Genomic DNA, 27,964 nt, shown 5'->3' with positions numbered 1-27,964 from the left:
GGGAGACACAGACAAGTGTTCCCACAATTCTAATATAGTGTGATGACTGCCCTGGTTGGGAAATTCAGGGGATCCAGATGGAAGCATTGACTTGGAGGAAGAACCCATGCTTAGGAAGCCAGAGAAGGCTTTGTGGAGGAAATGATATTGGCTCTGAGTCCTGAGGGATCAGCTGGTGCTAGCCTGAAGATGATGAAGGAGGGGAATGGAATGGTGCATGTAGCATAAGCAGGCTAAGCTGAAGACGGGATATGCATGAGAAACTGTACATAATTCAAATGAGCTGCAGTGGGGAATGTGAAGAGGGCGGGGATGTGGGTTAGAAAATAGAACACAGATAAAGGAATAGTTCCTAAGCTATTTTACCTAAATTTCACCATGAGAACAACAGAGAAATAGTGAAAGGTTTTAAGCAAGATAATGACATGATCGTATCTCTGGTTGTTTAAACAGTGGATAATTTGGGATAAAGAGAAGAGAGTCAATGAAAGATTTACTTAGAAAGTACAATAGACAGGACTTGGTTGTAAAGGTATGAGGAGACTAGAAGTAATGTGTGTGTATGTGTGTGTGTGTGTGTGTGTGTGTGTGTGTGTGAGAGAGAGAGAGAGAGAGAGAGAGAGAGAGAGAGAGAGAGAATATCAAGATGGCATTTGGAGATCTGGACTTAAACAGATGGAGTGGTGGCAATACCTTTCATTATGGCAGCATATAGAAGTAGTTTTGAGCATCATCTCTAGAGTTACCCGAATTGCAATCATGTTGTGAAAAGGTAAACTGTGTCATCATCACCCAACCCCCACTCCACATTCATATGTCGAAGTGCTAGCCTCCAGTACTTGAAAATGTGACCCTATTTGGAAGTAGGGTTATTGCAGCAGCAATTAACTAAGATGAGGTCATACTAGGGTAGGTTGGGCCCCTGATCCTATATGACTGGTGTCCTTATAAAAGGGAAATTTGGAGACAGACATGCCCACAGGGAGAGTGTCATGCAAAAATGAAGGGAAAGATATGAGTGATAAGTTTACATACCAACCAATGCCAAATATTGCCAGCAAACCACCAGAAGCTAAGGAGAAGTCTGGAACAAATTATCTGTCACAACCCTCAGAAGGAACCAACCTTGATCTCAGACTTCTAGCACCCACAGCTGTGATGCAATAAATTTTTGTTGTTCTAAGTCACCAAGTTTGTGGTAGTTTGTTACAGAAGCCCTAGGAAATGAATACAATTGCTAATGTGACCTTCCACCATCTGCCTTATTAATTAGGGTCTCAAGAGGAAGTAGACGGCATACTCAAGCTGAGTAATTTATGAAATATTTCACAAAGGTGTGAACACAGTATAAGGAAGCTACAAAGTGTCATGCAGTTCCCAGGTGTAGCCTTGACCACTTCTGGACATCAGGGACCAGGGAAGTGTACAGAGTGGAAATGAGCAAGAAAGGAGAGAGAATACTGAACGTGAAGACAGTTGGAAAGCCAGTCCAACGCCTTTTCACATTTTGGAACCACATTATATATTTGGACTACATTACATATTCAAATTTTTAAACTTTAAAAACACTAATAGACAGAGGGAAGCTACCATTTAGAAGGCAGCTTCTCTGTGTGAGGCCATCTCCAAGAGGGAAGTAGGCTGTTTTGTAGTACTATGACTATATATGACATATGTTCTCATAGTCATATTTGTCAGTGTATAGTTCTCCTTTACCTAATGTATACTGTATAAATGCTGGGTTCTCAGCATTTATGAATGATTGAGTAATATAGATTTTTTAGTCTCAGTTTCCTCTGTGTGTGGTTTTTGCTGTAGTTGTTTGTTTTGTTTTGTTTGAAACAAAACAGGGTCTCACGATGTAGCACAGGTTGACCTTGAACTCTCAATCCTGACTCAGCCTCCTGAGTGCTGGGATTACAAATGTTCACCACCATGCCCAGCTTCTGTTTTTCTTTTTCCATCTCTGGAAATAGCCAATGAAAGACATTTCCTGATCGCCTAACCTCTTGACTTTTGAAATGACTGAGGTGCATCTATGTTCTCCTAGGATACTTTGGAGAGATGCCAGCAAGTCTGGTTTGATGTATGGACTCATACCAGACAGAAAGTGACTCCAAAACAAGTTTCTAGAAGTCTGTTGCACAAATGGTAAGAATAATTTCTTTTATCTATCGTTGTAAACATGTATTTTACTAAACACATATTTAACGAAACTACAAAAAACTACAAAAGACACACATACGCATGATAGTTTTATGCTCCTACACTAAATTTAACCAGTGCTTTGTTTCCAGCACCACCTTATTACAGAAGATGGTACAATAATCACAGGTGAAAACTAACTTTCATATTATATTCATAACAGTTCACTGTTGGGTTTTACAACTTGAAGAATTTTTTAATCTCACAAAAGACCAGCTGTGTGATAGTCTTTTGAATCCCTGGTTTGGCTTTTCCAAGTGAAATGAAGAGTTTGTTTTGTGACAGTCCACTTCAGAAGTCTTTAGTTTATTATCCCATAATTAGGGCTAAAATCCATTGGTTCCCTAGTTCTTGAGATTAAAAAAAAAAAAAACTTTGGAACTCAGTCTGACTCATGTGAAGATCTGTACACTGCATTATTTATCTCTGATGGGGAAAAGATGCAATAAAATATCAAAATTTTCATAAGGGGAGGAGAGGCTGCCTATGGGTAAATAAATCATTTGAGAAAAATCAGAGACAAGCTTTGACCCATTTTCTCTCTTACATAAATAATGGGACTAAGAGGAGGAGAGAAAACAGGCTTCAGAAAACATCCATAGTGGCAAATAAGAAAAACCAGGTGAGTTGGAGAAATGAGAGGTAATCCAGAAATGTTGGGTTCAGAAACTTCCTAGGAGGAGATACTTAAAACATTTGAACAGAATTATGGAAAGAAAACTTGTGGGTAAACAAGAAAAAGGCATGGAACTTTAGATATAAACATAAGGACAAAAGCAGAAGACAAAATAGAGAGGAAGTGTGAGGTGTTCCCCTGTCCAAAAGCTGTCTCCCCATAGAAATGGGCTTCTGTGATGGTCAGTGATCCTTGTAGGGGATTCCTAATTCTTCAAGAAGTTATGCCCCGATGTTGCAATGCACACGAGTCTTTTCATTTCTTCCACTCATTTTGGGGACGGAAATTCCCTTTGAAGCCTCCTTGTTATGGAAACACTGAGAGCAATGGAGTTTCCTTCCTCCATGCCACCCTGCGGTAGACGCACTCTTAGTTACAAAGCGCCAGACTGCCGCAGCCTTCAGTCAATCCGTTTAGCCGAAGGCCTCTGATTTGTTCACATTTACTACAACACATACAGAGGGCTGGAGGATTTTTTTTTTTTTAACTATTGATCTGGTGCTTTAAGAGGGGAAAAAATCTCCTTGGCTGTCTAAACACTATCGATCCCTGCTTGGGAGTCGCAGCAGAAGTGTAGAAAGGGCGTGGATGAATTGAAATTTCATTTCCGACAACTTGTTCCTGTTATTTTTACCCTTTTGGATGGGGAGAAACACGTTGCTGCAGCTTCAGTCAATGTGGTCGATAGCTCCACTGAGAAACTCAACATGCTTCTGCCAGAGATTTGGCAATGAGACATGATGTTGGATTTAGAAGTGCATGAAACTGAAGGATGCTGGTGATGTGCATGAGGTCCTAACACTGAATGTGGGCAACACAGGTAGCTTCCAGTTTGAGGTGACCCACAAGAGCTGTGGCTTTGGAGAAAAGCATTTATGGAGATCAACAATATTCCCATTCATGAAAGGCCCTGAGCATTTGCCAGCACCTGGCTTCTGACTCTTGGCTGGCTTTCTGTGACATCCAAGGGAGACATCCTTTTGAACCAAAGCTAAGTTGTAGGCCTCAGAGAAGGCATTACATTGAACTCTTGCAGGAGGTTACTCACCAACTGTCCAGGAAAGAACTGAAGTAGAAACCAGAGCTGCAGAGCTGTATGGAGCGAGTGGACAACATAGGGCATGCATTGTAGGTGTCTGCAGCCAGCAGCCTAGGAAGCACTCCCACCCCTTAACACACCAACTAGGAGATGTGGTTTGTGCCAGCAGCACCAGCTTTGTTCTTTTATTACACGTTCAAAGAGTACAGGAGAGAACCAGGCTCCTTCTTCCTAATGACAACATCTGGCATTTATGTAGCTGTGCACCTTTGATCATTAAGGATCCCAAAGCACTTTACAACCTGCTGTAATGCTAATGGCCACAGCAACCATCTTACAGTAAATGTGGCCAAATATCCCCAGACCAGTGCCTCTTCCTCATTTTGCAGTGTACACAGGTTCTCACTTCTGGAAGGAAAAATTCCAGCTTGAATCCACAAAAAGACCTTTTGTCTTTTTTTGCAGTTTGTTCAAGACTGACTCTTTAAAAAAAAAAGAAGAAGAAGAAGAAGAAGAAGAAACTAGAAGTACTTCATAACCACTTCTTAATAAACAGTACTTCATTTACATTTCCAATTATTTTATAGGCCCATTTCTTCCCCCTCCCCACCTTCCCCATCCCTTCCATTGCAGAGAAAGATGAAAATGTTCTTTTCTCCTGGGAGCCAAGAATCTGCATTGCCGATGAGGTTGCAAATTCAGACACAATAAACAGAATTAAGAAAAACTGAGCTGGCGTTTGACAGAAATTGTAAAATGACACTCAGAAATGTTGCTCTTGTGGAAATTACTGATATTAAAATATAAATCAGTGTCTTGTGTTTCCCGTAGCACCAGGGGCTCTATTAGGTTATGCAGTTTGATTGCTGAGCTGAACCTAAGAGACTTGGCAGTTCAGTGCTGAAGTTATCACAAAGTATTTAACCCTTATCATGCTGGAGAGCAAGCATCTGGGAGAACGCCAGTTGATAATACCATCCCAACAGACCTTGGCTTTTTCACTGAACTCCTTAAAACCCAGGAGAAAATGGGGGTGGAGAGCTAAGATAAGAGGAGAAGAGAAAAAAATTTGGAAAATCCTTTCTTAAAAGTCTAGCTGCATAGTCACAGGCAGAAGGAAGCAAGGGCAACTCAAGAGGCAAATTCTGCCCTTGACAAGGCAAAGAAGAAAAGGCCATTTAAATTTTTTTAATACTACACCTATTATACACGTAATATTTATTGGATTCCCATAACAATCCTATTAGATATTATTATCCCAATTATCTCCAAGTGAGGAAACTGAGACTGAAAAAAGTTAATTTGTCTGTGGTCACATGACCTGAGTCGACATGTGATCCCTAGCTCCACGAAAAGTGGCTGGATCATGAAAATGCAAGGTGAATCTGGAGCATGTTGTGCCAGAAATTAAAGATGTACTCAAGAAAGGATGGAGCTTTTAGAAAGGACACAGGAGCTAATGTCAAAGAGCTCCCAATGGCCAATGTTGGAACAGTTGGGCAATAAAATATATAGTAATGTTAGATTATAACACATAAAATAAAATAGATATTCAGGAGTTCATACTGACATAAACAAATAATTAATTAACTGGTGAGGAGAAACTCTTCCTTCTAGAAGAATTCCAGTGAATTCATGTAGAAGGAATAGGAAAATACAGAATCTCCACTAGAACCTCACAGTAATTATTATTGTAAATGAGACTCAGCCTGCTAAAAATCCCAGGTGAAAGTTTGAAGACAAATGGAGTATTTGTTTACTTTCAGAGTATCTCCTCCCAAGATATTTACTGATTACAATTGGAAAAATAGTAACTTTGTAGTAGTTAAGTGCAGTAGATTCCAGCATAAATAAATAACCCAAAGTTAACATCATCAGTGACAGGATATATTTATATCGTGTCTCTCTGATATGATTCACAAAGAAGGTATATGATATGCCTGTCTAAAATGCATGGCCTCAATAAGCATGAGACAATATCAGGCAAATCCAATTTGAGGGTCATTCTATAAAATAACTGGCCCATATTCTTCAAGAGTGTCAAAGTCATGAAAGACTGAGAAACTACCAGATTAGACAAATCTAAAAAGACTAGATTTGTAACTTTTTTGGAAATCTAAACTTATTTCAAAAAGGTCTGTATGCTCCTGTTCTTTCACCAGAGTAGACTACTGCCACATTACTGGAGAGAAAAAGCAAACCACTGACATCCATAACAAAGCAGGTGGTTGTGTTGAAAGAGGTACAGATAAAGCACTTTGAGAGAGGGAGGAATCACCTACCTGGCAAGGCTGCTGTGAGGATTAACTGTGTTGTTTTACATTTAGAACAGTGCCTGGCTTATAGAAGCCTGCCATATGAGTGCTAATATTACATCTTAGTAGGGAAGATGACAGAAATGGTAGTTGAAGGTGTGAAGTGTTTGAGTTGAAAGAATATCTCCCCTAAAGGAAGAAAGACATAGAGCAAACATGTGGGAGAGTTGTCTACATGTCAGCTAATGATTTTTAAGTGCATACTTAAAAAAAAAAAAGGAAATCTTGCTAAATGGCATGAAAATAATGGTGGTGGCAATAGGAAGACTGAGTATGTTACTCTCTTCTTGCCCTGGTCCCTCCTACTCCATGCAGCAAATAAAGAAAGAGAAAGAGTGAAAGCAAAGAGCTGATACATTGAGAGAAAACCAAATCAAGTCAAAAAAAAAGGAAGGGGCATTTGAGAAACTGTCTGTAGCGGTCATAGAGTTAATCCACAATGTGTAAAACACACTGACTACTATGCATTTTGCAAGTAGTAGAGGCGCTAGAAATGGGGAGGTGAATTGTATCAAAGTATCTCTGAGAGGAGCATAAATAAGGGTATTTTATCCATTTACATTAAATTCAGCAGCATGAAACAGAAAACCCAAAAGAACTAACTTGAACAAGACAGAAATTGCGCTGTCCAGGGTTGGTATGGTAGCTCCACGGTATAGATCCTGGGCTCCTCTGTGAGCATCTCCTCATGTTCTACATGACTACTGGAGCTCCAGGCGTTGAGTCAGCATTGCAAGCAATTAGGAAAAAGGGAAGGAACAATGAGCGGTGCACTTCCTCTCTTTAGGATTTCCATAATACTCCTCACCTGTCATCAGCCAAAACTAAGTCATACCTAGCTACAGAGCGGCTGGGAGATGTAGTCTTCCAGATAAGTACACAGACACACCAGTAAAATTAGAGTTCTGTTACCAGGGAAGATAAGAGTATGGCTAATGGAACAAGCACTTAACAGCCTATGTAAAAGGCACCAAAAGGTTCTCAGGGAGAGATTTTCACCTGAGACAGTGAGTTTGTTAAATCCTGGGAGCCCACCTTTCACTCCTCCAAGTTCCTCATTTCTCTGTCATCCCAGGTCTCTTTCTGGGAAGACTCGACTACCCTATTTTCTCTCCAGAAGAGCTTCAGTCTTGGGCTTAGACTATGTCCCATTCAGTGGCCTTGGTACCATGTTCCTATCCCCTGTTACCATGCAGGACCTCACACTCTGGCAAAACCATCTCTAGCAGCATCTGCTCCTACCACCTCCCCCCACATCAGACATACTGTCCATGTGTAAGGATTTTCTCTCTTTTTTTTTTTAGGAGTACTGGGATTTGAACTCAGGGCCACACACTTGCTAGCAGGAGCTGTACCACTTAAGCCACTCTGCCAGCCCTGATTTTCTGTTTTAGAACTGGGTTTGGATCCAAAAAGATGAACTCTGCACACGCCAGACTCTGCATACTATGGTTCCATTCACACATTCTGGGCACAAAAAATTTATTGTACGAGGTGCATGTTGGTCCATTTATGGTACTTGCATATTTTTTAAAATAAAAATAAATGTTGAACCTCCTCTCATCATTTCAATAATTAAAAGCTCTAGGATTCATGACACTTTTTTCATAGGTGGGAGGTGGAATACTGGAGAAAAATCTAAAACACAACATAAGTAAATGCTGTAAGTTAGTTACTTAATGGCAACTACGTAAGTTAAATTTGATAACCTCTAAAGATAGCATTAAACTTTAAATAACATCTCTTTCCTCAAAACATGTTTCAGGAAATAAAAATAGATCACTGATACTCTGTTAGATGGATCAAGAAGGAAAAGGCATGATGGTAGATGTCACATAATTCCAGCACTTGGAAAGCAGAAGCAGAAGGATTGCAAATAAGAGGCCAACCTAAGCTACATAGCAAGACCCTGTCTCAAAAAACCAAGGGCTCAGGATGTGTGTCAGTGGTGGAGCACTTGCCTAGCATGCTTAAAGCCCTGGGTTTGATCCTCGGCACCACAAAAAAGGGGAAGGAATGGACAATGATGCTCCAAGACCAGTAATCTTAGAGTCAACCATATACCCACCAGTCAACTGTACACCCAGGCAGTTTCTAGTTTCTTTGCAAGAAAGCCAACATTAGCAATCCATGATTATGGCATGGTAACCTGCTGTGGATAAACAGTAAATGGAGTACCAACTGACATGTTTCCCGTCTGATCTGCTCAACTGTGTTTCATTGAACTTGTTCACTTGTTACCCTTTTTGCTTCCTCTCCCCAAAACCAAACAATGACCTTCTGAGTTAGGAAAAAGAAGGAATAAGGGAGCTGGAACAGAAGCAAGATAATGAGACCTTGTGATATCTACAAGATGGAGCAAAAGTGTAGAGGAAAACAGTAGATCCCCACATAGCCTTAGCAATCCAGGGGCAGAGGGACTTCAATCAAAACCAAGAAAAATGAGCAAGAGTCTAGATCTATATACTTTTCAAGGCAAAACATAGAGGGATTTTTTTAGATATATAAATAAATGGTTTGTTTTGTGAGAAGTTTAAAATAAATGGAAAAGTGGGGTTTCCTCTCTTCTTTCTGGATCCTGGATATATAGTGTGTAATTTTAAATAACAGCATGTAGTACCTGTGAGAATGCTTTGAGGCATTAATTTGTTAAATCTATGCAAAACATAGAGTTTGGGTAGGACAGGCCTAAGAGGAGAAGGTCTGAGACCATTTGTGTGTGTGTGTGTGTGTGTGTGTGTGTGTGTGTGTGTGTTTGCATCAGGAGGAGGAAGGCATATCTCCTGGGAGTGGGAAAGGACCAGCTGACTAAAAGCCCAGAGGGCTTTTTAACCTAAATGACGGTATATTTTTAGAAATAATTAAGATCATGGTTTTTGCCATATGGTAGAAATGGGGCTCAATAAAGAGGCTGAGTAATAGGAAAATAGTTAACTTTTTTTTTGTACACCTGAGTTCATATGTTCTACACTAGTCACCCATGTGAAGGGTATGGTTAGGTGGTTCCTGGATATATGTAAAGTGCTCTGAGTGTGGGCTTAAGGGAAGCACAAAACAATACTAAATGCTCTAAGCTTTTGTTTAGATTATGATCTTTTTTTTTCTTGGCACAGCTATCACCAAGAGATGGTCTACTTTGAAAAAGAAAGCTGAGAGAACTTTGGAAAACAACAAAGCCATTCCCCCAGCAGGTATAGCAGATGAAGCATGAAGAAAAACTATGCAGGGGAACAGGAAGATGTAAGAGCAAGGGCTTGAGAAGAGAGGCAACATTAAGAAACTCTTAGGCCCAAAGAATTGGTAGTCAGGGATCTGCTAGAGCACCCCATCCCCTCTGGGATGAGTTTCTTTGCCCACAAAATACTTGTCCAGCTGCACGCCTTAAAGAACATTGTCCAGTTTGATCATTTCATAAAGCATGGAGCCTACCTCCAAGTGCTCTTTCTTATCCATCTGGCAAACATTACTGTCAAATGCATAAAAATTTATCATAAAGCCCATCCATTTTTTTCACCATAAGCACTTCCAAATCACCCACTCCTGTTGCTAATGGATCACAGGATTCCTGTGTCTCCTTCATGGAAAAAATCCAGCTCCCTATTTTTCCTCTTACTTATTTTACTTAGTAAAGTCCAATATATTGTCATGCATATATTAGAATGTACACCCTCTATTTTGCCTTTGAAATGTACCTGGCCCTGGTAACCAAACCATTAAAATCTAGAAAATCCTTATTTTGCCTTTTGGATAAGATTTTATTTAGGAATCATCTGCTGATGATCCAGGGGGTCTTGCTACACAGCAATGTCACCCTCAAGGATACATTTGTTCCATTACAACTTTTGTATGATGCTTCAGTCTGAGTTTACAGTCCCTACTAAAGAAAGGTGTCTGTCATGGAAGAACATTGAGTCAGAGAAACTGAGAGCTAGAAAAGATCTTAAAGATCACGTAACTCCCTCCTTTCCAGAGGCAGAAATAAAGGCTCCAAGACATGAGGACCTTCTCAAACGACGCTTCAAATTAGGTGTTGAACCAGGTTTAGAAATTTGGGTAGTCTAGAACCCTGTTTAGTATTCTTTTATGCCACACTATTTTTAGTTGTCTCACTTGCCTAGTGTGGAAGTGATGTTCACCAGTATTTCCTTTGGGGGACAAAGGAAACTAGGCATGGCCATGTAACTTGTTTGGGCCAATGAAATGTGAGCAGAAGTGAAGTGTTTCACTTCTACTTTAAGAACCAGTATGTAATTCACCAAGTTCCTTTTCTGCTGCCATGGCAACAGACACCAACATACTAGATAATAGAGATTCTACCATCTGAGGACAATGTGGAGCAGAGCCCTAGATGACTCATAAAGGTCAAGTAGCATGAGTGAGAAATAAAGCTTCATAGCTTTAAGCTGGTGGAATTTGGGAGTTGTTTGTTGCTGTGACGTCACCTAGCCTATTCCTAACAGGTAAGTCTGAGGGACATCATCATTCCCATGATGCATCTCTGGCCACGAAGACTTAAGAGAATATACAATGCAGAAAATCAGAATACAACTCCATAAAACGTTCCAAATTCCATGTGTTGCCAGCATTCTTTCTTCCTTTTGGCTTACATTAGGAGTGGGGGATGTGGTTCATTAAACAGAATGAGCATTTTGATAGCTTCTCATTCTTGGAACTATTCTGCAGGTAAGTGCTTGGAGGAAATTTCCCTTAGTCTTACAGTTAAAACCATAATGAATTAGATTATTTTAATAAGTTCAGTGCATTGTGACCTCAAATGCATACACTTACACACATACATGTGCAAAAATCTTAGGTTTCCTTGGAAGCTTTTTGTCTACATAATTCTCAGCACTTTACAAGATTCCTAACTTTATAAGCACCAACATTATGGAAAGTTGATGCTTCAAAAATATCACCTCATTGGACATTTCAAATTAATAGTTATAAAATGAATGGAAGATATTCATGGAGTACTAAGAGTCTGTGTGACCTTGGGTAAGTCACTTAGCCTCTCTGGCCTCAGTTTCCTGTAAAGTGAAGTTAGTAATAATACTTCCTTCTCAAAGTTATTATGAGAATAAATTTGGGTCATGTATATCCTGTCTGGTTCATAAAAGGTGTATCTGGGCCATAGATTACTTTGAAATCTAGAAAATAAGCTCAATTCAGACCTTTTGCTTCCCAAGAAGGATGAATTCAGAAACTATTTGGTTCACCAAGTAGTGGTTTTCTGGAAAAGATATAAAACCACAGTGCTGCCTCCCCAGTAAACGTTTTAACACACTTGAAAACACAAACAGATGGGTAGGAAAGTAGGTATTGCTAGCAGTTTAGGAAAAATTTCTAAAACCCCCCTGCTAAGGGTATAGATCCATCTGGGAAAGTCTTTAAAGGGCTGGACTCATTTATGTTTTTTCCATCTTAAACACTTGGACTTTTTCAGGTTTATAACAAAGCTCACAAAATGCTAAAGCTTAAAGGAGAATTGAGAACTGTCAAGGGACTGAAAGATGAGGTAAGGATCCTAACTTTCTACATACATGGAGTTGAAGTTGCACCCTTGCTACAGGGAACTTCTTTTTAAGTTTCATGACTGAAAATTCCAGGTGTGAGCATCAGAAATATCATGGACGGACATGGGCATCAGAATGTGACATTTAGGAGCCTAGCCTCCAGCCTCAGCAGGGTCAGGTCCAAATCTAATGACAGAAGGACATTGAGCATGGCGCTTATTTTCTCTGAGCTTTCTTTTCCTTACCTAGAAAATAGGAATAATGAGCCTATTTCAAAGGCTTGCTAGGAGGATGATCAGATATTGTGTGAAAAAGGCATTTAATAAATATATTTACTATTGTTGCCAACATTCTTTTTAATCTGAATGATATAGAAATGGAGTGTCCTGATTTGTCAGATATTCTGGTCAGATTGTATTTATGTATTCCCTGACTTGTTCCAGAAAGAATTGGAGGGATCTGTTTTGGTTAGTACAGAGGATCTTACATGACATATGCTTAAACAGACCTCTTGCCAAGAGGTAAGCAGCTTCAAAACAGGAATTTCCTCTCCTTTCCTACTGGTTACTGGAGTCACAGGGACTTGATGCCAGTTGTGCAGGGGACAAGGATCTGGTATGAACTTTCTAGAAAGCCATTCCTTCATTTAATGGATACCTTCGAAACACCTTCGATGTGCTCAGTGGGCATTGTTGTAGGAGCTGGGAATAAAGAGGTGAATAAAATAGACAAAGATCCCTGCTGTTGTAAACTTATGTTCTAGCGGAATAATTTTCTCCGGGGATATGATGGTGGGAAATATCTGGCAACTGCCCAAGTGCTAACAAAATCAGCCTGCATTCCATAGGTAGCCAGTTTCTGCCATATGCTATGTGTCTTCTAAGCCACACACTTGCACAGTGTGCCAATGTTTTCAGAATTTAGGAAAATAAAATATGTTTATTCTTCATTAGATGATTCTAACATGTTCCAGAAGTTTTGCTCATGGGCAAGACCTTGTATGGGTATCCATTAATTCCCATCAAAAGTAATGCAAACGCTGCGACGTTTCTATTAATGTAAACGTGAACTCAGGAATCTCATTAGTAATATCAGAACTAGTGTTTGAAATTGCTGCATATAGCTGTAAATCCTATTATTTCACAAGCAAAATGTAAACATTACTGGTGCAACATTAGGTTTTAAGGTTTCCTGCTTTTTAAAGCAGAAATCTCACCATAAATTGGTATCTATTGAATGACTGTGGTATCGGTGGTGGTTAAAATGGCTTTCTGTTTTTGTTGAAGAGTCATCCTCATTCTCAGGCAAATAATTTCCCAAAGATGATGCACTTTATAGTGTTGTTGATTGACTCCAAAATTACACTCTCTCTCTCTCTCTCTCTCTCTCTTTCTCTCTCTGTGTGTGTGTGTGTGTGTGTGTGTGTGTGTGTGTGTATGTGTATGTGTGTGTGTGTGTGTGTGTGTTTTACTGGGGATTGAACCCATAGCCTTGAGCAAGTGCTCTACCATTTGAACTATCCCCAGACCTCATCAAGCTTTCTTGTTCAAGTGCCAAGACCCCAGCACTGCTGCCATTTTGAATTGTTGTAATGTTGTTGAACTCTGAAAGTGTTACTGAGTCACAAGCTTAAATTCAACATCAGCTCCTCCTAGGAAGCATAAAACTACTGTCAATACTTTCAAACCTACAGCACAATTTCTTCCCCTCTTTTAAAGGGGAAATATGTTTGAGAAGGCATGCTGTGACAAGAAGACTCATTTCATCAATACAGAAAACTTGCCTCAGTAAATAAGCTATTTTCCAATAATTACCATGAGTACGGTAGAAAATGAAGTATTAGCACTCACCATTTTGCCTGTGGGTTGGTACCTTTGCTGATGCACATGGTTCCAAGCAGAGTGGCCAAAACTGAGTATCTAAGTACGTGGCTTGTCTAAAAGAAAACCCACCTAGCAGCAGACTTGTGATTTCAGCCATTACTAATGACTTGAGAGCCAGGCTAGGATCAGATGGTGCCTGAGGGTCAGTATTATGACTCTCAGTTCATCTCATGCCCCAGTACTGGTTACAGAGCTGTGATTGATGAAATGTCAGATTAAATCTATTTCTACTCCACTTTGATACTCAAAAGGCATCCACCTGGAATTTAGCCTTCATAAGGTACATAGGATTATAAATAGTTCACAGCTAATGTCTACGCAAGGTTTTAGTGAGGAATTAGATTTACTGGGACCCCAGAAAAAAATTATCTTTCTGGGGTTTTGAAGTGAGCACAGCTTCTTCTTACAATTACCTATAGTTAAAAATGGAATGTGATTCATGGAAATCCTTGTATCACTCCTCAAACATTTTCACTCCTGATATAACCAAAATCTCTTTGGGACTGAATGGTTGGGTTTGATTTCAAAGCCAAATTTTATTTGATCAAGCAAAAGACATTTTTTATTCAACCGAATCAGGAAATCTTCAAAGAAAGGTGACTTATTCTAAAACTCTTATCTTATGAATGAAGAAATTTCCTCATATACTCTGACCCAGTGGTAAATATCCAAATTAGATAAGGCCATCTATATTAAAGATCCAATTCTGAAGTCCTGGTGATATAAAAGAAAAGGGCTAGTAGGCCTTCTACTCAGAGGTCATCCAGAACTGGAGAGAATGGGTACTTTGATTAGCCTGAGAGAAAACATTTACCTGCTAACTCTTAGAGAGGCTCAAGTTGTCTATGATTGGCATTTTGTGAATGAGTCTTCAGTGTGCTAGGCTCCACATGGAGCAATCTGGTGACACAGTCCATGCTTTAAGACACTAGTTTCCACATTAAGGCACCACTCCACATTAGGGCAGGTACTGCACCATCACCTAATCTCATAGATGTCAAAGAAAAATGGTTTTGTAGCAAGAGTAGAGAGAATCCCAAGGGTCCCACTTCACAGTATGACTCCATGCCCTCTTTCAGTGTGGCAACCATAAGAAAGGAGACCTAAAGCACCAGAATCAAACTGCTGCTCCTCACCAAGTCCAGGGATTTGTTTTCAAGTTAGAAAACAGTGTCTGCACACCATGTTTTTAAAGCCACTCTACTCATATTCTCTTAAGAGAGTCCCTGGTAATTGTCTTAATGGTAATTACATGCTCGGGGCAGTTGACATCCACTGTTATTTTTCTGCAAGTGAAGAACGAGGGACAGAAGCAAGAGAGGAGGAGGGAGAGTTTTGAGATAATGAAATCCTTTTAATGACAGAGCCATGCCGTTAACCTAATTAAACTGTAAAGTGGTAAAAAAAAAAAATCCAGGTACTAAATGGAAATGAAGAAATAAATCAGCTGAGACAGCAGCACTTCTGGGAAACCTTCTGAATTCTGAATACTCTGACATTGCAGTGTCCGATTCTCACATTGTCCTCTGGCCCCCCTTGGCCTTGTGCAGAGGTCTTTTAAACTGACCTGTCCACTAAGGCCTGATTTATGATGTCCATATCTGGTCTGTTGTTCCCCTGGGAATGTATGTTATGTAGTTCATATATTTCAGAAGCCAGACAAGTCCGTGTGATATGGTGGCAGAGCACTGGCTACACGGGCGGAATGAATGTGCCTTTCCTGGCTCTGCTGCTAACCAGACCTAGGTCACTGTCACTCCAATCCCTGAACCATTTCTGTGCACCCATTCCTCCCTGCCTTCTCTCTTAGAAGAACTGCTCTAAGATTATTGAGATCACTTGTCCTTTAGGACCAGAGAGCTGGAAATCCTTGGACTCTTATATACCATGACATGGCCCTCAGTCATTAACTGACTGATACCAAATTGGACAGCCCAGTTTTCACTGCTGCCAATCAAGACAGACTCTGACATGCAACATATACTCTAGTGTTCCCCGTGGGAACTCCACAGGCTTTATGTGAAATTGCACCCTTGCTTGGTTTCTTCTCCTTCCCTATCTTGCATTCCCCTCTTCCTCGATGGTTTCTCTTGGGAGCATTTCTTTAATAGACGCCTCAGATCCTCATGTAAAAAGCTACTTCCAAGTAGTCTAACCTCCTATGCGCCCACACCAGCCTCAGTTCCAAGATCTAACACTCGGAGGTGGTAACGCTGGTTCTCACGAGTATGATAAGCAGCACAGTGACAGGACTGAAGCACTGTATAAGTTCACAGAGGGCTCTCTCCTAATTCCTTTTCACACTATTGTCATCCACAACACAGAAAGCAGAAGGTGGCATTATGCGGTGATGGAGAGCCCACCCATCCCATCTACCCCATCTCTGTTACATCCCCCCCAAGTTACTATACGCCATACTCTATTTTTATCTCAACCTCTACTTTCTATTCTGACCTAGCAATAATTAACTAGTCATTTTCATTCATAATCAAAGAGAAGTATGTTACCCAATCAACTCAGGGATTTCACTTTTGTTCCCATTGGTGAACCCCTGCAAAGAAAAGCAAGGGGCTTATAAGAGGGGGGGAGCGGATTTCAGTTAATGGGTAAAGAGAAAGTGAAGAGACTTCAGAATCCCACATCAACTCCATCACTGACTCACTAGAGTCTTGACAGGTTCATTTGACATCTCAATATGTTCATTTCATCAGTGGCAGAGCCATTAATATTTATAGACAGTTCACTGGGTGCCTGGAATTATTCTAGGCACTGACTTCCTCTTGAAAAACAGGGGAATTATCTGATGCACCCACATTGGTGTGGTGAAGATTAATTAATATAAATAAATAATTGTCTGAATAATGCAGAGCACTCAGACACCTCGCAAATGGATCCTGTGTAAATGTTACACAGGATGAGTAATAACAACAAAGACTTGATGGACAAATTTCCAGCAAATTTAAAGTCTCTGTCAACCTGTAAGTGAAAGAAAGTAAGCATTTTCTTGATCGTTTATAATTGATGCTTTTGTTTTTCTGGCTGCCTAGGCGGGGGAGAGAGACAGAGAAGTGAGCAGCCTGAACAGCAAGCTCTTGAGCCTCCAACTTGACATCAAGAATCTACATGATGTATGCAAGAGACAGGGGAAGACCTGGCAAGAGAACCAGCTCTGTGGGGAGGAGGCTTTGGTGAGTGGCAGCTACATAAGGCATTGACAGCTGCTACCTACCTTTGTTCCCCTGACTATTACTTCTCCCTTGGTCAGAGACGATAGAAGCTTCTTACATGGCTCACCAGAGAGTAGATACTTAGCAAGCAATGAGAAAATTAAACACATATACACCCAAATGCAGAGAAAATTAGTACTGCCCTTGGGATTTTTCAGTCTAACCATTTCTAAGGTCATCACATCTGAGGTGCTGTCTCTTCCTTATCCAGCACTTCATACCTATAGGTTAGCCCATTGGCCTGAAAATACTAGCGCTCAGTGGTATAAAGGGAATAGTATCTCCCAGTGGATCTTTGGCAAACTTCTAAATCAACAAAAACAATTTAAAAAAACAAAACAAAACAAAAAACCATTGCACTTGTTCTGAGGTATTGCTGTTCATTAGTGAGGAAGGTGCTCACTTCCTGCACGCTGCCTATGAGCTGCCCTTCTGAAGGCCAGAAACAGGCTGAGGCAGGTGCCAGAGAATCCATGCCCAGAAAAAGCAATCCTCTAGAGATTGTTGATTCAATAACCTATCTTCTTTTCCCCTTAGTCCAAGTTAACTTGAGGTACGCTCTGGGCTCTCCCCAGAATTCCTCAGTGGAACCAAGTCCAGTTGCCCACAGTGAAAACTGGCTTGATAACACTCATCTGCTCCCTTCCTTCCTTGTCTCATTTCCCAGCTCCTCTACCAAAGTTTCCTACAATCACCTCTCACATAAACTACTATTTGACACTCAGTGTCAGGCTGAAATGAAATTGTCTCAGTTGCTGATGCCTGGATACTAGGTCAGCATTAATTCAATTCACAGTCTCAAGAAAAACAGCCATGCTAAGAAGTCTTACTGTTCACACATGCATAGGTAAATGTTACTAACTGTCTCGGTTTGGGCACCCACAAAAGTAGGCAGCTTACTATAGAAACCACAAATTGTTCTCTACAATGGCCTAAAAGTGCTACCAACAAAGCACTTCTACCTCATCTTACTGAGCATACTGTCCTTTCCTCAGGAAGTCACAAATGTAGAAAAATCCATGGTTTTCCTAATGGATCTCAAGAAGATTATCATCATTTACTTCTTTCTAAATATTAACATTTTAGGATATTTTCACCATAGCTATCATGAGTTTACTTATTCCCCCAGTCAGGAAAAGCCATGTGGCTTATAAATGTACCTGGCAACTTGAAAGGAGAAAGGTATTAAATTGCATTTTATTATTCTAATTGCCCAGAAGAAGGTCTAACAGCTTGAAACGAGCTTTAAAACAAGCTCTTTTTTTTCCCCTAGCACTTACTGCAAAATTTAAATTGCAGACTATGCATACAAATACACAATTACAGGTAGACCTATACTCATCTACTCAGAAAAATCCTTTTAATGATCTGCCTTCCATAAGGAAATGTAATATGGGAACAAAGGGAAAATCCAAGACTTTCTGGAATTTTATTTATCTGACAAGGATTTGGGGAAATAGGCAGGAGGTCATGATTTTCAACCACAATTATGCGTCCAAACTAAAACATTGCTTCAGATGTTATGTGCAACAAAAGAAGAAGTGGGGAGGTGGGTAATAGCAAAGAATGCCATGACCTTATAAATGAAGAACACATTATGCTCCAAACTCCGGGGACAGAGCAGGGACTAGGATTAAACAAGCAAGGTGCCCAGGGTGCAGAATTTATGGACACTGGCTCTTCAGATGCCAACCTGCACTTGTTTGACCCTGAGACTGGGTGCCTGCTTAAACTTTGCACCCCACTTCCCTCACTAAAGTCCTGGCACTGGCCAGGAACCAAAAGTGAAAGTAGAAAAGAACAGAGATGTCATAATAAAACAATGGCCAAATCAGAAAAGAAAAAGGCCTCTTTAAGCAATTTTCCAAGGCTCCATTCCCTGGTGAAGACATGAGCAGCAAATTCTGATATCCAGTAGAACTCAGCTAGTCAAAGTAACCTTTGAGGGGCAGACAGGGTATTATTTTTAGCATAAAACTACCTAAGGCAAGTTGTATTCCTGCACATAAAAGTAATTAGTTGAGTATTGTAAAAATTAGTAGAATATTGATGGACATTATCACACAGTGTCATTTTGAACCATTGGCAATGAAAAACAATTCCAGCATGTCTGCCAAATGTAATGTGGAATCCTAAATTGGATGCTGGAGCAGAAAAAAAAAACCAAAACACATTAGTATAAAAACTGAAAATTAATAGACCAATGTTAATTACTCGGTTTGGACAAATGTACAAGGTTATGTAAGAAGTTAATTTAGGGGAATCTGGGTGAAGGATGTATGGGAACTCTTTGTTCTACTTTTGGAATTTTTCTATAAGTCAAAAATCATTCCAAAAAATTTTTAAAGTGAATCCCAGTTCAACAGAGGTTCCTGGGGAGAGGATGTGTAAAGCACAAAGATGTTCAAAAGAAGGGCACGTCATTTAAACACAGCTCTACATTTGTTGTCCTGGTGCTGGTCACAGGCTATGTTCCTAACTGACCATACAGAAAGAGGAGGGAGAGTAAACCCACCCCATATACACGTCAGACCAGCCCATGTGCCCGGTCTATATTGTGAACGGGGAGACATGGGGTGGGAGAAAAAAATAAATAAAAATAAAACTTAGTTTAAAACAAAACAAAAAAACCCCACATAGTTCTACAGTGCACCAAAATAACAAATGTGATTTATAGAAGACATAAGAAGTAGCACTTGTGTCACTATCTAGTGACACAAGACTAACCTACAATTCCAAAGAAATAGCTCACTTAACACCTCAAAAATAGGAAAGGAAGCTTGTGACAATGATTAGAAAAGGATAGTGAGACTTTAAGTTCTTAAATGAAAAAAAAAATCAGGTATGAGAACAACACTAACCTGTGACAGAAGAGAGTGCAACGAGAACAGGAAATCAAATGGTTAAAAAGGTATTTTGAAAAGCTGGCTTTAGGCAAATCAGCAGGGCCTGATGACATTCTTCTAAGAGTACTTAAAGAATTGGCAGGTGTTATTACAGAGCTGCTAGTGATTATTTTTGAGAACTCAAGAGGATAAAGAAAGTCCCTGTAGACTGAAAAAGGATAAATGAAGTGCTCATCTTTTTAAAAAGGGAAAAAGGACAATCCTGGTAATTACAGACCTGTCAGCTTAACTTCAGTATCAGGGAAAATATAGAACTTAACATCAATCAATTAGTATCAACGTGAAAAGCACAAAGTATTGGGTGGAAACCAATGTGACTTTTCAAAAGGCAAATCATGCCAGGCTAATTAATTTCCTTCTGTGATCAAGTGGCCACATAGGCAAGGAAGGAGCAATAGCTATAATCTCTTTGACCACAAGTAGGGCTGAAAGGTTGACTAAATATGGGAACAGGTTCCTAATGGGCAGCCAGTGCTCTCTGTTTTTTCAGGCAGGTGATGCCAGGATAGTTGAGAAACCTGATAGGGGAGATCGCCTTCAGAATCACATCCAAATCTGATGGGTGTGGTAGCTCACATCTATAATCCCAGCTACTCAGGAGGCAGAGATAGGTAGGATCACAGTTTGAGGCCAACAGAGGCAAAAAAAGCCAGCAAGACCCCATTTCAAAAAAAAGAGCTGGGCATAGTGGCTTGTGCCTATGATATCAACTACATTGGAGGTCATGGTTAGGAGGACCATGATCTAAGGCTAGCCCTGGGGAAAAAAGTGCAAGACCCTACCTGAAAAATAACTGAAGCAAAAAGGGCTGGTGGAGTAGCTTAAGTGGTACAGTGCTATCCTAGCAAGCATGAGGCCCTGAATTCAAGTCCCAGTACCTTAAAAAAAAAAAACAATCTTATCTTCATAAAATCACTTCTAACACATTCATTTCTCTAGATCTCAGTTCCAAAGTCAAAGAAGAATAAAATATCTATGTCTTCACTAGAAAAAATACATTTTTTGTGGTACTGGGGATGGAAGTCAGGGCTTTAGCACTTGGTAGGCACGCACTCTACCTCTTGAGTCACACCTCCAGCCCAAGATAAAGCTTTTTAAAGAAAGATAAAGAATGGAAATGCAATGGTGCCTTTAGGAAACTGTTCTATGTCATACATATAAGTAAAATGTAGGTTTAATCCATGGCATGACATTTTACATTCATTTAGAATTAAGAAAAGTAAACTTTAAAATACATGAGGACAAACAAGTAGAAATGTAATACATCTCTAGTAACTTTAAGCATTTCTCCAAGTCTTTGAAATTTGATTTCTTCAAACCCACAGGTATCTGTGTGTTAAAATTCCCATCCAAGAAAACTCCAGTTTCTCTGTAGATAGAAACCATTCTTGGATCTTTATTATCAGACAAATTAGGTCAGGTGCTGTATTTGTCCTGTGTTCTAAGAGTTGAGGGAACACTCATCATCTGAAATGCCCGCCATGCTACCTCAGACCAAAGCCAGATCCAAAAGCTTCATCATGACCTCTGAGGAAGAAAAATTATTATGCTTCATTAGTGTCAATGCCAGGAAAAGATACTTTATGTACAGGAAGTTTTAAAACCAAAGAGCAATTCTGAGCATAACTAAGCATAGATGACATACCCAGGTATTGGGAGGAGAGGCCATCCAGAAAGTTTGATTTCTTTTAAACAAAAAATGGTGTTCTCATTGTTTTGGGCAATGAAGAGAAAATGGGGATGTGGAAAGAAGGAGAATCAAATTAAAAATAAACAGGGAGGAGAGCACAGTTAGGTTTCAGCTGGGTTATGTGCCCATCAGTGGGAAGCAGATCTATATCAAAAGTTAAGTCAGAGCACTGGAAGTACCAGGAATCCAGTTTCTTAATATTCGAAGTGAGTTCACCTTCAACAAAGCCAAGAGACAAAGGATTTTTGCAAAAGTGATTGGGATGTTACTGGGTATTTGCTCCACTAAAATAAGCCCTTTCTGAGTTAACCCTAGCCCAGGATGTTCACATAAAGTGCTTACATCACATTTTTTTCCAAGTAGTTCCCCATGCCCTCAGCTTACTGTGTAGACAAGATCTGAGGTCTTGGTGATTTATACCAACACACACACACACACACACACACACACATACACATGCACACACACACACTGCTCCCAACTCCTTTCTCTTCAAACCTCATTCACCATTGTAAGAAGAGTTACAAGAGTGCTCGCTTCGGCAGCACATACACTAAAATTGAAACCATATAGAGATTAGCACAGCCCCTTGTGCAAGAATGACATGCAAATTCGTGAAGTACTCCATATTTTTTAAAAAACTGCTGTTAGAAAAAAAAAAGCATAGTTGCAAGAATAACATGTTCTTACCTTAGCAAAATGAAAGCATCTAACAATATTTACTATAAATGTTGACAATTATAACTACACAAAATTCAATTTCATTTGGCTTACAGAAGAAATCTCCCTTTGTCATGTGATCCAAGTCCAACCACACTGCTGCATTTGCCCTAGATCTAAAGTCCGCATATGAGGGAGAACATACGATTTTTGGTCTTCTGAGCCTGGCTGACCTCGCTCAGAATGATGTTCTCCAGTTCCATCCATTTACCTGCAAATGATAAGATTTCATTCTTCTTCATGGCTGAGTAAAATTCCATTGTGTACAAGTACCACATTTTCTTGATCCATTCATCAGTCTTCATTTTAGTGTCATTCTGTACCATAGGTAATTCTAATATAAAACATTTTAGGTACTAGTCAAGGATTAATAATACTCAAAATAATTTAGGTTATCAGCATGTGATTTTCATTCCACATGAGGTCCATTTGCAGTTTACATGGTTTTCTAAATTACATTAAAATGAAATGTCAAAGGTTCAAAAAAAAAAAAAGAAATCTCATCACCCTCCCTATAGCCACGTACACTAGATATTCAGGCTAATAACTCAGTTTGTCTTTGCCTAGGATTTTTTTTTTTTTAGACAGAGTCTCACTATGTAGCCCCAACTGGCCTTGAATTCATTATCCTTTTGCCTTAGTCTCCAGAGTGCTGGGATTACAGGTATGCATCACCATACCCAGCTACCTCAGATTTCTTTTGCCTTCTGACCATAATGGTTCACCTTCATGTCTTCTTAATTCTGAGGCATGTAGAGTGAGACAGACTTCCAGAGAATCTGGAAAACAGAAATTCTGATTGAACAGACACAATCAGCTATTGTCTGTTTAGTTCTGAGTGGGTTAAGCCTCCTTTACCATTATCTGTGCTGCTACCACCCACCCTCACTAAAGATTTACCCTGTTTTGGGTCTCAGCTTAATCTTTTTTTATTCTTTTTTTTTTTTGATACTGGGGATTGAACCCAGAGTCTCACACATGCAAGGCAAGCTCTCTACCACTTGAGCTGAGCCTGTAGGCCCTTAATCTCATTAAAACTCCATTTCAGCGGAATGCTGGTGGCTTACTCCTGTAATCCTAGCTACTCAGAAGGCAGAATTCAGGAGGTTTGAGGTTCAAAGCCAACCCCAGGGAAATACACAAGACCCTATCTTAAAAAAAAAAAATCACAAAAAAGGGCTGGCAGAATGGCTCAAGCCATAAGAGCGCCTGTCTAGCAAGTGAGAGGCAAACCCCAGTGCAGCCAAAAATAAAACCAAACCAAACAAAAAACATTCCATCTCTCCAGTTACTCAGGCCAGACTCTTGAAGTCCTCTTGTCTTGGATGACCATGACTTCCCACCATCCAACATCTAACTTGGCAGTGAATTCTGAGGACTCTGCTTTCAAAATCTATCTAGAACCCAACCACCTCTTTTACCTTCCACTGCTACACCTTGGTCCACACCACCATCTTTTTTTTTTTGCCTGGTTTCTTCCAATAGCCTCCTATCTCGTCTCTCTGCCTCTTTCTTTGCTTCCTTACCATTGATTTTCAGTAGAACAGCCAGTGTGTCCTTTGTAAAATCTAAGGAAGATCATGTTACTCCCTGCTTAGGACCCTCCAATAGCCTTTCATCTCCCTGAAAGAAGTTAAAGTCTTTAGAATGACCATAGTTAGATCATGTCAGGTCCTATTTGACCCTAGCAGACCTCGCCTCCTTTTCCTATCTCACCTCATCTGGTACAACTCTTCTTCCTCCCCCTTACTTTCTCTGCTCCAACTAGAACAGAGTAGCTAGAACTTTCTGGGGATCCTTAGATCGCACCAGACATGTTCCCTTTCTGTGTCTGTGCACTGCCTTCTTCTCTCTCTGGAGCATTCCCACTATGGGTTTCTGGAAGACTCTCTCTCTTACTTCCTTCTGGTTTTGGCTCTAGTGTCACCTTCTCAATGTGGTCCTCCATAAAAACATTTAATTCAAAATTATAAGCCCTTGGCAGACCTCACCTTCCTCCTGCTTTACTGTCCTCTAGTGTACTTTTTCCTCCTAATGCACTCCATAATTTAGTGGTTCTATTTGGCCTCTCTCTCCCTAGTAGATGCAAACTCCATGAAGGGAGATGTTTGTCTGTTTTCTACCCTGTTACATCCTCACTCCCTAGTACAGTACTTGATGACGTAAGTGCACTGAACACTCTAATGAAAATATCATATCCACACAATGACTCGTGTCAATGGTCATAGCAGCATTATTATAATAGCCCAAAACTGAAACAACTCCAATGTCCATCAACTGACAAGCAAATAAACACAATATGATATAGGCATACGATGAAATACTTATCAGCAATACAAAGAAACAGAATACTGATTCTTGCTGCAACCTGGATGAACCTGAGAAACATATGCTAAGTGAAAGACAAGGTAACATATTATATAATTCTATACATGAAATGTCTAGAAAAGGCAAATCCATAGGGGCAGAAAGCAAGTTAGTGGTTACCTGGTGCTAGTGTAGGAACACTAATGATTACAAGTGGACATGAGGGAAATTTGGGTATGACAGAAATGTTCTAGCACTGGATTATAATGGTGCTATCATAATTCTATAAATATATTACAGATAATTGAATTATATACCTAATTATATACGTAATAGAATTTTATGGCATATAAATTTTGTCTCAAAAAAAAAAAAAGAAGCTTGAAAACTGCTATGTTGGAAGTACTCTGCTGATGAGGCTAAGACCACGAGCGCAAGTTCCTGAGAGCCACCAAAATTTCTTAGTCTCTGTTTTCATTTCTATCATCCAATCCATAGCAATGTACGAATCTTTAGTCTACACCCTAGAGAAGCAGACGTAGCCCCTGCCCTCCAGAAGTATATATAATCAAAAGGTAAGATATACAGAAATAAATATAAGCAGAATAATAAATGCCACATTAAAGACATGCCAGCAAGGTCTGTGATACTGGTGGAAAGAAAAACAAGGGGAGCAAGGCGTGAACAGAGTCTTAACGGACAAGTAGAAAGACAATAAGCAGAGATGGGAGCTAAGTTCACCCCCAGGCTGCCCTCTTCATCTACCTCTCTTTCACATGTCATTGTCATAAGGGATGTTGAGCAAGAGAAATATAGAAACATCAGTGTGAAACATCAATTACACTAGAAAAATAACTCAGTGATGTATCCTACAGCAGAGTATCTGGCACAGAGTAGCTGCTCAGCACACATGAGTGAATGAACACATAGGGTGGGTCTAGTGACATTTCAGGTAGCTTGTGGATTGGCAGGGAGAGTGCACACATGCATGACATCTTCTGCAAGAAGAGACAGTCAGTGACCAGATGTGAACAGCATCTCTGCCTCCCATTTTCCAGAACCCCAACAAATTCAACCTGACTCCTTTTGACGCTCCTTTACACAGGCATTTCTAATACCAAATTTTGTCCAAGAACCATGACCAAAAAGTCCATTTCCTTCCAGGTCATCTTTATGTCTGAAAGCAAACTATAATCATGGTATTATCTATATCTCTCTACATCTTTTACATGTATGATTTTTAAATTCTGACCTAAATGTTAAGATTCTGATAGTATGAGCCTTTTTTCCTTCTTTTGAATCCTTCTTACAGAGTGAGAATATGAAGTGATACATTCCCTTTGAATATGTTTAGTAAGTTTTTTTGTAGATGAAAATATAAAAAGGTAAATAGACACAAATAGTTGAAAAAATGAGAAAAAAATCAAAGAATGATGGTGCCCTTAGTGATGATCTAAAGCCTTTCCTATATATTCTCTCTGAATCACAGATCAAGAAACAAGCACAGATGTTAGAATTCGAGGAGGCCCAGATGGAATTTGGGTCTACTAAACAGTGTCACCTGAGACAACTCCAACAACTGAAGAAGAAATTGCTTGCCCTTCAGCAAGAACTGGAATTTCGAACAGAGGAGTTGCAGACTTCCTATTGTTCTCTCCTACAGTATCAGTCCATCTTGGAGAAGCAGACTTCTGACCTGGTGCTTCTTCACCATCACTGCAAACTGAAAGAAGATGAGGTATGGCTAGATTGACTGTAGAAATGTTCCATGTGCCCATGTATCTACAGAATTTAGGCTAAGCCCAGTAGAAAGCAAGCAATGCACTTGAACAGTACAGCATCCCAACACCTTGAGCAGGTTTTGAAAACTTTTCTTCTTTCATTTTTTGATCTTTTTGAAGATGGGAAGAATGAAACTATGCAGAATGGCATAACTGGATGAGAACTCCAGTATTAATGTATATGGAACATATGGAATGCCTGTACAAACACGTGTACATCTATGTGTGTGTGCAAGAGAGAGAGAGAGAGAGCATCTTCTCCATTCTATTACCAATGCAATTTAAATGCAAAAGACTCCAGATCTCTGAGGATTTTTTAAAAAGGTATAAGGTCTATTAAATCAACTACTTTTGGAAAAGTCAGTTTTTGATGATATATAAATTTCTGACACCTGCACAGTTGATAAGATAACCAGACATTGGATCTGAGTCAATCACTGAGAGTACCAAATGGCTTTTTTCAGACTGGAGTTTGAGATCCTATAGACTTAGCTTAAGTATAATCTGGACATTCATTTATATTCATGCTCTAAGGAAATATTTTTGAAACCAAAGACAAAATCTTTGTAGAATCCCAAGTAAATTCCAAAGACCCAAAGCTACCAAGTTAAAGCCAGTCTGAAAAGTAGCAGAACTATTGGCAATAAAAACATGGTTCTAAGTAATGGGACAGATGAACTCAAATCCGGGGGCTTTCCCTGGCATCGTCTTCCTTCCAGTTTTAAAGAAGATTCTAAGAATGTCCCTGGCTAACTCCAGGGACTTTATGAGGGCCACAGAGAACACAGAATTTTTAAAAGGGAATATTATGGCCTAGGGAGAATTTGCTGAAAAGGATTGGGAGGGAAAGAAAAAAAGAAAGGTTATCTTATACCATCTAATCTAAGACAAAGCCTGTGAGCATAGACCATAATAAAGCTAATGAAGAGCTGTATTAAAACTGGCTGGATCATTATAACTTAAACGAGAGTCTAGCCAGGGTAATGCAACACTGATTTAGTTGGGATAGTATCTGGCTGCACATATCAGAAATAAATAACAGTTTATTTCTATATCATACAAAAAATAGAGACAGTTGGCCTGTTACTGTTATAGCAACTGTATCTGTCACCATGTACCTAAGGTCCTATCCTTTGGCTCCACCATCAAATGGAGGCTAAAGGCTTCCATTTTCTTGATCACCTGAGGTGGCTGCTACAGCTCCAACCGTCACATCCTTGTTCCACATATTCCAGATGGAGAGGATAGGAAGAAAGGCATACTCCTTCCTTTCAAGAACATTTTCCAGAAGCCACACACACTTTCACTTAAATGTCCTTGTTCAGAATTAGTCACATTGGTACAGCCAGTTCCTAGGAAGCATGGTATTTGGGAAGGTATATTGCTGCCCCCAGTCAAGTCAAGGTTTTACTGAAAGGGAAGAATAGATCCAGGATTCACCAAGTAGCAGTCACTATTACAGATCCCAAACTGAAACCGCAATGGAAAACTTATTTTAGGCTTTGTTCCACAGAAGCATCAAACTTCTGTCTAAAGGTGGCCAATGTCAGCCCTAGAACATGTATATGAATATAAGTAGTTAATTCCAGAGGGGATTCCAGGAAGCATGCAGGGAGATGATCAAGAAGAGCAGGAAGCTCTTCTTCTTCAGAAGGAAATCGCTCTGGGATTCATTCTGGGAACTCTGAAACATACTGTAAAC

The 27,964-nt window shown here is 39.8% G+C and overlaps 1 protein-coding gene and 2 non-coding genes across 3 annotated transcripts in view; 2 read left to right on the top strand and 1 right to left on the bottom strand.

Moving 5' to 3' along the window:
- The window catches only part of Dhx38 (DEAH-box helicase 38), a 112,995-nt gene that overhangs the window by 31,676 nt on the left and 53,355 nt on the right, over positions 1-27,964 (bottom strand). The gene's annotated exons all lie outside the window — the stretch shown is intronic.
- Positions 19,303-19,433, top strand: LOC141417741 (small nucleolar RNA SNORA51). Its single transcript, XR_012442379.1, has one exon. It is a non-coding gene; the product is annotated as a small nucleolar RNA SNORA51 (small nucleolar RNA).
- Positions 21,984-22,088, top strand: LOC141417659 (U6 spliceosomal RNA). The gene has a single exon (XR_012442309.1). It is a non-coding gene; the product is annotated as a U6 spliceosomal RNA (small nuclear RNA).

The sequence above is a fragment of the Castor canadensis genome, chromosome 15 (assembly GCF_047511655.1).
Source record: "Castor canadensis chromosome 15, mCasCan1.hap1v2, whole genome shotgun sequence".
NCBI classification, from domain to species: Eukaryota; Metazoa; Chordata; class Mammalia; order Rodentia; family Castoridae; genus Castor; species Castor canadensis.
This window is presented reverse-complemented; position numbering and strand designations above follow the sequence as displayed.